Genomic DNA, 14,602 nt, shown 5'->3' on the forward strand with positions numbered 1-14,602 from the left:
GTCTCATGTTCTACTTGTTGTCATCCCGGTGAAATGTACTTCCATATTGTTTTATTCAGTGGAAAATAAAGGGAAGCAGATCACCAGATGTTGTTTTGCAAGGAGAGAACGTTTTCTGTGTCAAAGAGGGTGATGCTCAGTAGTAAAATCAGGAAAGTTTCAGTACTTGCATCAGGAAAACACACATTTATATCATTAAACCTAAAGCTTGCTTTCAGATTCAGTGTTCTGTGGCCTGACTAAATTATTTTAATGAGTTTCAGGATGGCTCAAAATGTCACGAAGAGGGTATTAAATAAAACTTTTTTTTTTGCTCTTTCCTAGAGTCTTGAAGGCCAACAAAAATTGTACTCTTATTCTCAACCACATTACCTTTTACAAGATTTCAGTTTTATAACTTTGATGTTTTCAAATGTCTATAGAGTCAAACTTCTATTATGTGGAAAGCCTGTACACAATATTGCAGCATAGAGCCTTGGTCACACTGTCCCCTCTCAGAGGGTGCCATGGAATTCACAGCGACAAGAATGTTTTGGAATGCTGGCAAAGAAGCAGAAACAGTGTGTCCTGTCCACATATTCAGCAAAATAGAGGTACGGAGGACATGGCGTACTTCTTATTAAAGGCTTTGAAAAAACACCACACCTCAGTAAACATTCCTCAGGAGCTGAGGAAACAGTTCGGTCAATGGCTTACCTCAGATCCCTCAGTTCTGGTTAGTGTGAAGCAGACAATAGTACAGACACAATGCCAGCCTTGGAGGAGGGAGAGCCAAGGACACGCAGCACACTCTTTGAACAAGCCCAGTATTCTGGTTCAGGTACTTTGTGTTGCATTGTCAACCCAAGAAATGTTTGAGATTTACCGAGCACACATTGCTAGGTAACCAGGTCTTAATGCTTTATTCTGCTCCCGAATAAGAGACTTAGTAACTTACACCTTTTTTGGTCTTCAGAATTCCCCATGGGACTTCCTTGGTACATCCACAGAGGTCAATCCAAGTCCAGCCGCCCCTGACACTAGTTCATTCTCCTCCTTCTGAGCTTGAAAATGCAAGTACTACCCTCTGTGACAGTAACCAAAGAGAACCAAGTATTCAGCTAATGGTCAGAATGTGTATTGTCATTCCCTTTTGCTTCCTAAATGTTTCATCCGAAGCATCTTTTCCATTGGAAAGAAAAACTGTGCTAAGAAGGTTCCCATCGTTTTTAAAAAGACAAGCAACATTCTCAATTCATTCCCATGACAGGAGGTTGACACTAAGCTAGCTTCCCCTCTTATTTGTGAAGCAAATACTCTCCCTTGATGGCCCTTTCCTGAATTACTAACCCACTGTTTCACCTCACTTTGGCCCCTTTTAAACAACTCTAGTATCCCTGAGTGAGTCTATGCCGGAGTTTTGTAGAAAGCTAGAGAAAACCCCGTTTCTCTTTCCAAATTTCTCCAGAGCAGTGGTTTCCTATGCAGCTCCACAGCCATCAGAAACCAGAAATATGTGGGGGGCTACAAAGAAGAGAGAGATGCTTGGGTCCTGTTCGGAAGATTCTCATTTGGTGTGTCTTGATGAGAACTTTATGTCAGTGTTTTCCTAAGTCTCCGTGATCCTAACTCACAACAAGTTTATTAACAATTGAGATCATGTTCCGTTTGTCTGTGTCCCTCTTCTTCTTTTCCAGGTTCCCTGTTTCATGATAGATCTCCCTATCTCAGCTTCATCTTGTCACTTGGGTCAATGACGTTTTTCACATGTGCCACCCCAGCTTCAGCCTCTGGCCCCCCTCCAGGACATGACTCATGCTTCCTGATATTCTGGTTCTGGCCCCTACTTGGGCTCCCTTCTTCCAGGAAAGGATAGTCAGAAACTGACAACCAGTGGCCCAAGAACCTTGTCCACAGCAGGGAACTGTGCAACTGCTTGATTTATCCCACTTCAAGGAAGGCTTAAGGCAATGGCTTTATCAAAAGGACTTATAATTGATACATTAAAAAAAATAATTACAGGGACTTCCCTGGTGGCCCAGTGGCTAAGACTCCATGCTTCTAATGCAGGGGGCCCAGGTTCGATCCCTGTTCAGGGAACTAGATCCCACATGCCACAACTAAAACCTGGCACAGCCAGATAAATATTTTTTTTAAAAATTACATAAAGGAATCTCCACTCTTCACCTGGGGCTGCAAAGAGTGCATTGTCCCTGACCGTATCTTTGCCCTGACTTCTAGGGTGAAAATATAAGGATTTTAGCTGGTGATAACGCTAAGCAGCTGTCACATTTTGAAGGAGACCACACACAAGCAGGTAAAGTGCCAAAGTTATTTGTGATTATATGAAGCATGGTTCCAAAAGATTCAGCCACACTGGGGACTACTGAAGAATAGGAGCAGCATATACTGAACTCAAAAGTCACAATCCATGCTGGAGATGCCTATTTGGAGGCAAGTTACCCGAGCCCCTCAAAGGTTAACAGCAAACAAATAACAAGGGAAAAAACAATCATATAGGGGAAAAAAAGGATAAAAATTAGCCAAACCAGGCAGAAATATGTAATACTTTGGAATTCTACACTGCAGTTGTATGTCAAAATGTCTAGTGTGTTTTGGTAACTTTGGTGTATATATATATAGTTAATTCTGAAGATGGAAAGTTAGCTTGAAAGCAAAATCCTTAGGGTACAAACTGTTTTCTTAGTGTTTCAAAACAGACTGCAAATAATTGGGAAAAATCCTACAAGTAAAAGTTTGAGGTTATCCTGTGCACCTTTCCCAAAGACGGTTCATTGAGGCTCAGAAATTTCCTTCAGAAAAATGCGCTGTGCTGATATTCTGCAACTATGGTGTGTGCTGACTTCCCTGGAGGCTCAGACGGTAAAGCGTCTGCCTGCAATGCAGGAGACCCGGGTTCGATCCCTGGGTCGGGAAGATCCCCTGGAGAAGGAAAGGCAACACACTGCAGTACTCTTGCCTGGAAAATCCCATGGATGGAGGGTCCTGGTAGGCTACAGTTCATGGGGTCGCAAAGAGTCGGACACAACTGAGCGACTTCACTTTCACTTTCATGGTGTGTGCTAAGTTGCTTCAGTTGTGTCTGACTCTGTGCGACCCCATGAACTGTATACCACCAGTCTCCTCTGTCCATGGGATTCTCCAGACCAAAAAAAAAAAAAAAAACAGGAATGGGTTGCCATGCCCTTCTTCAGGGGATCTTCCCAACCCAAGGATCAAACCCGTGTCTTCTTTGTTGGCAAGTGAATTGTTTACCACTAGTGCCATCTGGGAAGCCCCAGTGGGACCAAATTTTATCATCATCTACTTGGTTGAGTATCAGTGGATGATGCTTGACAGACACGGTGTATGAGAGCAGCAGTATTCTTTCTGGTGGGTCAGATCTTTTTCCTTTATTTTCTGCCAGTTTCATACTTTTTTCCCCCTCAGTTCTAACTAGTGATATTATATCCTTTATCAACTCTCTTACAGGATATATTCTACATTTTTGTGTTTTAATATAATTTCTATGAATGTATGAAATCTATGGATGTATACACTTTTAGTATGCTAAAAAGTGCACAAACCCTAAGTGTATAGCTTAATGAGTTATCACAAAATAAACACATGTGATTACCAGTCAATCAATAAAACATTAACAGCATCCTAAAAATTATCTCCCAATTGATTTCAATACCATAGATTAGTTTTGCCTGTTTTTGCGCTTTATAAACACGGAGTTATACAGTAATTCCATGTCTGACTTAACATTATACTACTTTGATTAGGCAATGCTGTTGGATACACCAACAGCACATTCAAATTTTTAAAAGTAAAGAATATTCTCAGGTGTGTAATATGCAAGTATGTATGTCAAAAGAAGACAATTTAAGATGATATTAAGACCAAAACATCCTTTACTTAAACCAAACCCAATTCTCTTATTTATGTTACCTATCTGACTCATTTTAGCCTTTATGGTGAATCAAATATACAGAATATATAGAATGGTGCACTTGTGTACAAAAAAGTAATTTTCATCAACTGAATAGATAAATATAACCCCTACTAGAATAAAAAGCAGAATATCATCAGCACCCATAAGAGTTCCACTTTTTGCCACCTTCTAGTCAGTACTTACCACCACAGGTAATTACTATTATGATCACTAGCAACGTGTATTAGTTTTTTCCTACTTTTATATCTTGTGAAAATGACATCATGTGGAATGTTCTTGTTTATGAAATTCATCGGTAAGTTTGCATGTAGTTATGGAACACTCCTTCTCATCACTGTGCAGTATTCCATTTGTTCACTGTTGCTCAGTCACTAAACTATGTCTGACTCTTTGCAACCCCATGAACTGCAGCACGCCAACCTTCCGTGTCCTTTACTATCTCCTGAAGTTTGCTCAAACTCATGTCTATAGAGTCGGTGATGCCATCCAACCATCTCATCTCCCCGACCTCAATCTTTCCAAGCATCAGTGTCTTTTCCAATGAGTTGACTCTTGGTGGCCAAAGGTGTCCAAAGTATTGGAGCTTCAGCTTCAGCCTTAGTCCTTCCAGTGAATATTCAGGGTTGATTTCTTTTAGGATTGACTAGTTTGATCTCACTGCTGTCTAAGGAACTCTTGACAGTCTTCTCCAGCACCACAGTTTGGAAGTATCAGTTTTTCGATGCTCAGCCTTCATTATGCTCCAGCTCTCACATCCATACATGACTACTAGAAAAGCATTCCGTTATGTGAATGTATCTCTCTCACTTTACTTATCCATTCTACTGTTTGTGAGTATTCTGCACAGTATCTATCTGTGGTTATTACAAATAATGATGCTCTGAACATTTATTTGGGGGATAACATTATGCATTTCTGTTGAGAAAATAGAAACCTAGTGGTGAAATCACAGGTCACAGATTTTTTGTGGGATAGATAGCTAGATAGACATTTATATAGATGCAGATACACATATATTTGCCTTTGCATTCTCTTCATAGTCTTTTGATGAACAAAAACTTCTAATTTTAATGAAAGTCAATTTATCAACTGTTTAAAACTAGTGCCTTATGAGTCCTACTTAAGAAATCTTTGCCTGTCCAAAATCATGAAGATACTTTTTTATGTTTTTTTTCTGAAAGACTTAGTATTTTACCTTTCATATTTAGCTCTACAATATACCTAAAATTGATCTTTGTGTGTGATGTGAGGTAGGGGTCAAAATTTATTTTCTTTATCCTTATGTATATCCAAATGATCCAGCACCATTTATTGAGATGTTACATTGCCTTCAGCTTGGCAGTGCCACCTTTATCAAAAGCATAGTGACATATATGTGTGTTTATTCCTGGGCCCTGTGGTCTATTTCATTGCTTTATTTATCTATCATTACACTTTATTACTTTATTATATGCCATAGTATCTGATAAATCTTCCAGTGTTTTTTTTCCCAGAATATTCTGGCTATTCTTGGCCCTTTATATTTTCATATAAACTCCTGTTTTATCTGGATGATCTATTTCTATTGTCTAATTTTTTTCTTGGTTTTCTGTAACCACTATTCTTAGGATGGCTTATATGCTACTTTGTGCTTGTCTCTGTCTTGGAACTTACCTGACTATATCAGTTATTCTTTTATTTGTCTGCTGTATTTCATGTGTCTTTTTCATAACTGTGCACCATCACTTTGCATGTTTTCTGACTCATATTAAGTATTCAGGCCACTCAGCATTAATGGCAATCTCCAAACTAGACAATTCCTGTGCAAGAGTGGCTGCTAAACAACTTGAAGTTTTATTTGTGTATTTGCTAGGGTCGTTTTCATGTTTGACACTAATTTTTACATCCAGAACAATTGAGTGATGATATCCAGTAGTAATTCATGAGACTTTCTTGTGTTAAAGGCTCTTGATTTTCTAAAGTATCTTGGGTTACTTTTTCAAGAGGAAACTTCTTACTTAAGATACTTAGCAACTTCCTCTTTCTGGCCCTTCAGGGTTTTCTGTTTGGACTCCCTTCTTGATCCACATATTCTAAGTTGCTTCAGTCGGGTCCAACTCTTTGTGACCCTATGGACTGTAGTCTGCCAGGCTCCTCTGTCCATGGGATTCTCGAGGCAGAATATTAGAGTGGGTTGCCTTGCCCTCCTACAGGGGATCTTCCTGACCCAAGGATTGAACTCACATCTCTTAAGTCTCCTGCATTGGCAGGTGGGATCTTTACCACTAGCGCCACCTGGGAAGCACTGTGATCCACATGCTGCTACTGCTGCTGCTGCTAAGTCGCTTCAGTCGTGTCCAAGTCTGTGTGACCCCATAGACGGCAGCCCACCAGGCTCCCCCATCCCTGGGATTCTCCAGGCAAGAACACTGAAATGGGTTGCCATTTCCTTCTCCAGTGCATGAAAGTGAAAAATGAAAAGTGAAAGTGAAGTCGCTCAGTCGTGTCCGACTCTTAACGACCCCATGGACTGCAGCCTACCAGGCTCCTCCTTCCATGGGATTTTCCAGGCAAGAGTACTCGAGTGGGTTGCCATTGCCTTCTCCAGTGATCCACATAGGTTAATCTAATTCTAGCTGCCCCTCTACAGAAGCTTGGTCTGCAAAGTTCACAGAGACTCCTTACTGGGGGAGAATTAGAGTCCTGCTGCCTTGGGACATTAAAGCTCTGTCAGGGATTGCCAAGCAGGAGAAATGCTTCAACCAACATCTAATTGCTAATGGAAATGAATAACTTAACCTCCCACTCTCACTACATTTAAACAATCCCCAACATGTTTAAGTGCTATTCTGAAAACTCCTTTATGCACATGATTTATACCTCTTATCAGCCCTAGTGGACTGGATTGAAATCCTAGGTAAGAACAAACTGTCTGATGACTTTGACATCTATGAGATATAATGTCATCTTTTCTGTGCAGTTATAGTTCTTGCATAAGTGTAGCCTTTGGCCTGTGTGTATGCATTGGAGAGAGGAGGAGGGATCAAGTAGGAATAGACTGTGCTGCCAACCAGAAGCAGTTGTTTCTTGTAGTTGAACTGGATTCTCCCAAAGAAGTGTTTCATTGAAATGTTTGCTTCAAAATGACTCTGTTCTGCTGAAGTGAGGAGAGACTTCCAGTTAAAACATTTAATTAGTTCCCAATTTAGACAGCCAGAATGATCAGTCAGCTTGTGTTTTGGAACCTGCATCTGTACATTCCTTGGGATCGGCAAGTCTTACCCAGCGGATGTGGTCAACAGTGAATAGTTTGTATGCAGTTCACATCACAGAACAGATTTTTCTCTAGACAGTCCCTTGAAGGACAGGTAGGAAGGGATAGGATAACCTAGGTGATATAAAGATAATACATCTCTGTCTTCTCTTTACCGTCCCCATGGAAGCATATAGTAAGATGATCTCTGATCTTAGAAGTTGTAGGAGCTAGGAAGTGGATAGGAAGTGAGTGGAGATTTGGTTTAAGCTGATTAAATTGTTTTCACTCAATTTCAGGGTAATCATGACCTGGGTAGTGGCTTTAGGTACATTACTTATTAAGTAAATGTTTTTCAGCTAATACAAATAAATTGCTATGCTACGCTAATGTATGTGTTTGTATGTATGTATGAATATACATGCTGTATGTCTGAAAAATTCAATTTTTTGGTCAAGCTAACCTTCCTGTTTATTTCCATGGCACTTTTTCTGTCTGTACCACACGATAGGAAGCGCTTACCCAAATTCTACACAGTATTTATAAGTTAGCCTGAGCAGTTTGTAATGCTTTGCTGAGAGAGTGCCATCAGTCTTTCCTCTCTTCTAGTCAAGGGGCTCTTGAGAAGATGGGTACTTTTTGATCGTTTCCGACCCAACTCTTTCTCCTTAACAGAACACCAAGTCAGTCATTTCTCTAACCCTAGCATTTAATGTTCTAGAAAGAGCAGCTAGCATAGATTTCTGCATTGTCCATGATATTTCACTACTCTTCTTTTGACTATACCCTTTACTTACCCAGAATGCCCTTGCCCCTGTCTTCATCTGTATAACATCAAAAATGATATTTCTTCCAGGAAGTCATCTCTCAACCCTCTTGGGCCAAGACCTTTTCCTCTGAGTTCCTGCCTGCTAGCATGATCATCACAGTGCCTGGCTTGGCAGGGTCCCAGTGTGTGAGTGAATACATGATGTTCACAACGTATATTGAATTATATCTTCAGTGTGTCTCTGTTTACTAGATGCTGAGCATCTTGAGATAAGAGGCTCTATGTTTTATTCATATTATTCATATTTTTATTCTCAGAGTCCAGCCGAAAACCTGGATTGAATGTGGGGATGCTTAATAATTGATACCAAGTGATAGAAAACATTTTAATACCTTGAAAACAACTGGGCCCCTTCCAGAAACCAACTGTAGCCAGCAGCTCATGTGTTTCCATGTTATCACATGTCATATCCTCCTGTCTTGGGTTTTTCAGCTGAGGAAAGGGAAAGTGTTGGTGATATGTGAAGTTTTGATACTGAATACAAAAACGTCTTAGAACTTAAGGAGACTAACTGACATGACCTAATAAAGCATGAATGTAAAGAAGGTTTTTATAAAGAAAATAAGAAAGTCTTGCTAATGTCCAGTATTACTGGGGGAGAATCAAACCAGAAGTAGAAGGCAAGTAAATGCTACTTATCAGGAATCATTTGAGCAGTATTATAACAGTCTACCAATTCAAACACTATGCTCTCTTTTCACATTTCTAGAACATTTCCTTGTTTTTGATCCAGGCAAGTGAGTTAAAGCAAGAAAGATAAAACACAAATGTAGGCTAAATTGCTAAATAATACATAATTGCTCTAATACATACATCTGATTCACTCGTTCTATTTTTATACAATAAGTTTTGTGAGCTTTGTCACTGGCAATGAATGCTTAAGTGGAGTGTAAAAGATAACATTCTTGGAAAGCTTTTTGAGATATTTTAGTCTCTATTTTAGAAATTAATATGAATAAAAATAAGAATGCTTTATCTAGGGGAACCTAATACCTTTGAAAGTATATACATTTAAATGATCTGGAAATTTGTTTCTTTGTTCTTAATCATGCTGTAAAACAATAAGAATTGTGTTTCTTTTTATTCTAAAATACAGTATTCTACTTATGGTCAGATAACCAAAACAGCCTTGGAAGCTAGTATCTACAGAAAATAAGCATGGAAGGGGAGTGATAAAATCAAAAGCAAAATACTCTAAAGCAAAACATAAGTACTGGTGAAGAATAAGGCCTGTGGGAAAACTAATACCCAGGTGAGAATATGCTGCTAAGGATATTGTTATAGGAATGTGGGTATAAAACAGGAGATGACCAGATAAATAATCTCATCATATTTCTTTTTTTCTGTCTCATGTTTCTGGGTTATTACAATGAGCTACCTACCATTATTCTAAAGAAAGCAGTCCTACTTTCCCCTCACTTGCAGGGGAAGTACAATTTTTCATAAGCTGGCAATATCTTTGAAAAAAGTTGAAAGTGGATTCATCAAAATGTCCGGGACTACTAGATGTGCCTAGAAAGAAAAGAGTTGTCAGTTTTTGTACATACAGGTTTTAGCAAGTCTATTAGTCCACATAGTTACAACACAAATCCCAGGTTTTGACTTATGCTTCCATAAATTCACACTCACCTCATACCTGTTGATATGCATGAACTGAAAAACAGGACAGCCAAATAGAATACACATTGGTTTGGTCTTTAATAAACCTGTATTATTTTCTTAAGTTTATGGCCGATTCACTCAAACATCATGGCTAGTGTTTAAATGTACGAAACTGAAGTAGTAATTGGGTTTGAGAGACTGCTATCGTTTTTTAAAATTTTGCCAAGAAATAGTACATCTAAACACAATGTGGGCTTCCCTAGTAGCTCAAATAGTAAAGAATCTGCCTGCAGTACAGGAGACCTGGGTTCGATCCCTGGGTCAGGAAGATCCTCTGAAGAAGGAAATGGCAAACCACTCCAGTATTCTTGCCTGGAAAATCCTATGGACAGAGGAGCCTGGCAGGGTACAGTCCATGGGGCCGCAGAGAGTTGGACACGACTGAGCGACTAAGCACAAACACAATGAAAATAGAATAAAAATAAAGGGATTGCCTTTACTCATTTTGGTAACTGTTATAAGTGGCATGTTCAAAAATGTATTTTAGACGGTTATCGTCTAATGACACAGAGCACTACACAGTATCACTGAATTTAGGGTACATTTTATATCTCTGTGCTCTGAATATTCGGAGAAGGCAATGGCACCCCACTCCAGTACTCTTGCCTAGAAAATCCCATGGACGGAGGAGCCTGGTAGGCAGCAGTCCATGGGGTCGCACAGAGTCGGACACGACTAAGCGACTTCACTTTCACTTTTGACTTTCAGGCATTGGAGAAGGAAATGGCAACCCACTCCAGTGTTCTTGCCTGGAGAATCCCAGGGACGGGGGAGCCTGGTGGGCTGCCGTCTATGGGGTCGCACAGAGTCGGACACGACTGAAGCGACTCAGCAGCAGCAGCTGCTCTGAATATTACCCCCTCAGACGGCTGCCTCCATTTGTGCTTTTCCCATTTCCCACTCCATTCTTGGTCCTGCAGCTTTGGAAAGAAGCTTTTCTTTGGAAAAGAAATCTTCTGATATTATTTCACATGGGATTTCCACTCCGCCGCCTTCCAGGCAGCACTGGCAAAATCACAGTGCTTTTACCAGCAAGAGACAGTGAGACTTCTCCCCATGTAAACAGAGCCCTGAACTCTGGCATATCCTTTGGCTTCCCTGAAAGAGGTGGAAGGTTGTTTATATATTTGCGGTCTCTCTGGTTGGAAGTGGTGCCATAGTGATGCTCTTTGTCACCTGAGGGGATTGAAGGGGTATAACCAGCAGGATGAGAGGATCAGATATTTTTATACTGACATTACAGAATTGTGAGCACTGGCCTTGACTTTTGAACAGTACTCCTTAGGCTTCCTTTATTTTGTTCAATTTGGTTTCGATTGTTCAGACTGAGCCACTCCACTTCTTGCTGCCAGCTATATTGGTCAGCTGTCATGAGTTTACTGTCTAAAGGTAGTGATTCTTGTATTTTTGGCCTCAATATCCCTTTATAATCTTAAAAGTTATTAAGAGTCCTAAGGAACTTTTGTTCATGTGGGCTATAGCTATTGTTATTATTTCTATTAATATTTGACATCAAAACTAAGCAATGAAAAATTTGCTTATTGATTCATTTAAAATAGCAATCATAAATTCATTACATACTAATAAAATATATTTATGGAAAGCTAAAACTAAACAAAATTTAAAAATTCGTAAGAACAGTGACATTTTTACACTTTTTCAAGTCGTCTTAGTGTTTAGATCAATAAAAGAAAGGTAGGTACTCATATCTGTATCTCCATCTCTTGTGATGCATTGCTTTAATTAAAGTTTATGCAGAAAATCTGTCCTGATATAAATACATATTTGAAAATGGAAGAGTAATTTAATAGCATTTGCAGATAGTTGTGGCTATTCTTCTCTGACACTATATCAGAAATCAAAAAGTGGTAATTTCTTAAAAGTTAGTTGCAGTGTGGAATCTTAAAGCATATCAATGAATTTTTACATTCTTATTTTATGAACTTTCATACATCCACTGCTCTGCTCTGTATTTTGACTGTACCTTTATTTTGCAGAATCACATATATATCATTTGAAACATATTGCTAGTTCACTAAATTTTGCTGATCTTACAAATGATGATGCATTTTATTATTTCTATATAGAGATGATATGTTGCAATATATATTAAACAGTCACTTTAATATGCATATATATATATAATATCATAAGTTTTAACATGTTGGGAAGAGCTGTCAAACTCAAAGTGAGAGATTTAATTTACCAAAATCCTAATTTTCACTGTTACTCTTATTTTATCATTGGTATCAAAAGCTGTCAGTTGTTTTCTCTAAGGTAACAGGATAACTTCAACTCATTTTGGAGAAAATGTCTGACAAATACCCAAAGTTGATAAATGATAGTTTTGTTCTGTGAAGAAAAGCAGTTAGTTTAGCTCTAACTTGAAAAGATCACAAAGTGCTTTTCCTCGAGACAACCATCATATTTTCTCAGAAGTACAATGAACTTAAAGGTTGAACTTAATAACACTAATACTTTTCACTATTTTACTGAAAATTGAATTATTAAAAAACTGCTAGAGTATGGCAGTGAGAATAGGATCGCCATTAGTAGAGTTTCCTGCTGCTGCTACTAAGTCACTTCAGTCGTGTCCGACTCTGTGGGACCCCAGAGATGGCAGCCCACCAGGCTCCCCCGTCCCTGAGATTCTCCAGGCAAGAACACTGGAGTGGGTTGCCATTTCCTTCTCCAATGCATGAAAGTGAAAAGTGAAAGTGAAGTCGCTCAGTCATGTCCGACCCTCAGCGACCCCGGTCACTGCGGAGGAGCCCGGAAGGCTGCAGTCCATGGGGTCGCTGAGGGTCAGACATGACTGAGTGGCTTCACTTTCACTTTTCACTTTCACGCATTGGAGAAGGAAATGACAATGCACTCCAGTGTTCTTGCCTGGAGAATCCCAGGGACGGGGCATCCTGGTGGGCTGCCGTCTATGGGGTCGCACAGAGTCGGACACGACTGAAGTGACTCAGCAGTAAAATATAAGAGATTTTTCACCCCATTGTTTTTGCCCTATAAGTATGTCAACACAATGTAAAAAGCAAGTAATATTAATATTATAATGAAAATAATTTTTATATTGCAGGTTCTTACAAGGGTTTCCAGAAGCTTAGGGGTATCAGAACCACATTTTAAAAAGTGATGCCTAAAAGATATCTTTTGATGTGATTGTATTTTTTACGTTTCCTTCCACTTATGTTGGCACTCAGTCTTATTGCTAGTCATTTTTTTAGATGCCGTGTTACTTGAAATCAGTTTTGTCCATCTACTTGGTTGATGAAAAACTTAAAAAAGTCATGGAAGTAAAGGTTACATTTAAGGTTGTCAGAATTTAATGAGAAGATGCATGTAAAGTACAATACTTATCCCAGGACCTGGCACATATTAAGACACCAGAATGTCTTTTGTGCAGTGAACTTTCAGGAAGTATATCCTGTACTTCAGCAGGCTTTTGGGGGAAAATGATGAGGTCTAGGTATCTGTGGGATATCCAAGAGCAGTTGTATAGTTGGATATGTACACTTTGTGTTCTAGATGCAGGACTAGACTGGAAAAATATAGTTGAAGGCGTCAGCATATAAATCATAACTGAAACCTGTGGAAGGATAAGACTGTGAAGAGAGAAAACACACTGGGTAAGTTAAGGGAACCTAGACTTATGTACAGAAGAATACCAAATTTAATGTACGTTCAGAAACATTAGGCCCACAAAGACTGAGGTAGCATGGCCAAGACTCTTCCAATAAATGTTACTGATAAATCACTAAGCATTACTCAACCTTTATCAAACTTCATTATAGACTCTCAAGGCAGTAGGGGGATGGGGAACTCTGAAAATTAAAAAGAGCGGGAATTAAAGAATGTGACCCAAGTTGATGCATACTCTGAAGCCATTTCAGTATTTTCAGACTTTTATCAGAAAAAAATTCTCATTTAGAATTGAAATTCAACTTGGAAAGGATAAAGAGAGGAATATTAGTTCAGTTCAGTCACTCAGTTGTACCCGACTCTTTGCGACCCCATGGACTACAGCATGCCAGGATTCCCTGTCCATCACCAACTCCCTGAGCTTACTCAAACTCATGTCCATTGAGTTGGTGATTCCATCCAACCGTCTCATCCTTTGCCGTCTCCTTCTCCTCCTGCCTTCAATCTTTCCCAGCATCAGGGTCTTTCCCAATAAGTCAGTTCCTCGCGTCAGGTGGCCAAAGTACTGGGGTTTCAGCTTCAGCATCAGTCCTTCCAATGAATATTCAGGACTAATTTCCTTTAGGATGGATTGGTTTGATCTCCTTGCAGTCCAAGGGACTCTCAAGAGTCTTCTCCAATACCACAGTTCAAAAGCATCAGTTCTTCAGTGCTCAACTTTCTTTATAGCCCAACTTTCACATCCATACATGAATACTGGAAAAACCATAGCTTTGACTAGATGGACCTTTGTTGGCAGAGTAATCTCTTTGCTTTTTAATGCTGTGTAGGTTAGTCATTGCTTTTCTTCCAAGGAGCAAGTGTCTTTTAATTTCATAGCTGCAGTCACCATCTGCAGTGATTTTGGAGCCCAAGAAAATAAAGTCTCTCACTGTTTCCACTGTTTCCCCATCTATTTGCCATGAAGTGATTTGACTGGATGCCATGATCTTAGTTTTCTGAATGTTGAGTTTCAAGCCAACTTTTTCACTCTCCTCTTTCACTTTCATCGAGAGGCTCTTTAGTTCTTCTTCACTTTCTGCCATAAGGGTGGTGTCATCTGCATATCTGAAGTTGTTGATATTTCTCCTAGCAATCTTGATTCCAGCTTCACTCCATCCATCCTGGCATTTTGTGTAATGTACTCTGCATATAAGTTAAATAAGCAGGGTGACAATATACAGCTTTGATGTACTCCTCTCCCAAATTGGAACCAGTCTGTTTTTTCATGTCCAGTTCTAACTGTTACTTTTTG

The 14,602-nt window shown here is 39.4% G+C and overlaps 1 protein-coding gene across 12 annotated transcripts in view; it reads left to right on the forward strand.

Moving 5' to 3' along the window:
• The window catches only part of LOC147366112 (uncharacterized), a 271,655-nt gene that overhangs the window by 159,882 nt on the left and 97,171 nt on the right, over positions 1 to 14,602 (forward strand). For 2 of the 12 annotated variants that reach the window (XR_015132403.1, XR_015132402.1), the window contains exon 6: positions 13,195 to 13,295. The exons of the other annotated variants lie outside the window; for them this stretch is intronic. The gene's annotated coding sequence lies outside the window, so the exon portion shown is untranslated. The remainder of the gene's footprint in view (positions 1 to 13,194; positions 13,296 to 14,602) is intronic. 12 annotated transcript variants of the gene reach the window in all.

This window comes from Bos grunniens, chromosome 9, assembly GCF_055505025.1.
Source record: "Bos grunniens cultivar Pamir isolate PY7600 chromosome 9, Bosgru_T2T1.0, whole genome shotgun sequence".
NCBI lineage: Eukaryota > Metazoa > Chordata > Mammalia > Artiodactyla > Bovidae > Bos > Bos grunniens.